The sequence below is a fragment of the Rhagoletis zephyria genome, unplaced genomic scaffold (assembly GCF_001687245.7).
Source record: "Rhagoletis zephyria isolate East Lansing unplaced genomic scaffold, Rhagoletis_zephyria_1.1 Rzeph_scaffold_07553, whole genome shotgun sequence".
NCBI lineage: Eukaryota > Metazoa > Arthropoda > Insecta > Diptera > Tephritidae > Rhagoletis > Rhagoletis zephyria.
The window spans coordinates 8,266-9,651 of NW_016164636.1; positions in this window are offsets into that span (position 1 = coordinate 8,266).

Below are 1,386 nucleotides of genomic sequence, written 5' to 3' on the forward strand. Positions count from 1 at the left end.
TGTATGGATATGACTCTTTGTAATTAGCAATAATAATAGTAAGGCAAACTAACCTTTTGACTGGTATTTAAATGTCAGATTAAAGGTGTGCAATAGTAATTAGTTACATACCCTAATAAAGTTGTGCTATTAATACTTATTTATTGGCATTGGCATCGTGCGACAGTAAATACACCAGAAAATTGGTTTACTTGGGAAACTAGGGACTAAATGTAGTATAACTGCGTTTTAAGTTTTCCCTCTGATGTTAGGACATTTTCGAAGGACTTTCAAAATAAACTATAAAATAACAAACAAGTAATTTTTGAGTAAAAAACAAACCCGACTTCAATTCTTAAATAAAAGTTTAAGAGTACCGTTACCATTCATGATCCAATAATCGGATCTGAACGAAATTAGTATTGGACCACCCTGAAAGTGCCACCTTTCCTTTAAAAACAGAATCATTGAAAACGGTTAACATGGTCCAAAGTTATACGGTAACATACATAAAACAAAAAATTCCGGCGAATTGATAACCTCTTAATTTTTTGAAGTCGGTTTAAAATTCATTATGCTGGTAGTGAAAGACACTTTATACATACATCGACTTGAAGAATTGTCTAATTGTCTAAGGAGACTTCAAAATTGCCAATTTTTTCATTGCACATAACGGGTCTTTTTGACCATGCTTTCTGACTACGCGTCTCTGAATATATTATAGAAACGTCTTTTAAAATAATTCGATTTCTGTAAAAGAAGTAGAAATCTCAACCCTCTTAACCCTTAAAGTAAATTTAAGATAGGCCAACTACATCCAAGGAACATCGCAATTAATCCAAAATTTTGTGCAGTCTCATAAACTGTTCCACTTTCTTATATTCTGATTTCGTATTCGAATTCAACGGAAAATTTTACATTGTGATGCACATAGAACAGGTAGGAGATTTTTTGTTTTCTGTAAACTTGTTTAATGCCAGTGAACCACCGTCCAGCAGGTACGTACAGTTCAAGTTCAACACCTTTCTTTACGTAAGCAAATAACAATGTTTCCAGTCTAAAAGTTTTCCTAAATAAATTATTTTACTATGTAATTCACTTTATTTACTTAGATCGCGATGTTAAGTATACATATATGTACATATTTACTAAAACATGTTTATAAGCTCGTAATGGAAGAAAATTTACATATAATACATGCAATCAACTATGTAATTAACAGCTTCCAGTCTGTGCAAAGCCAATTTGGAAGGGTGTAAAAAAAAACATAACCACTAAACTGGTTATTTGATTATATGCATTTTATAAGCGCTTATTATTGTTATGACTACCTATAGAGCAATCGATTACGCGGGCTTGCAATTGGCAATAAATATTGATTAAGAACTGTTATTACCGCTAACTAAT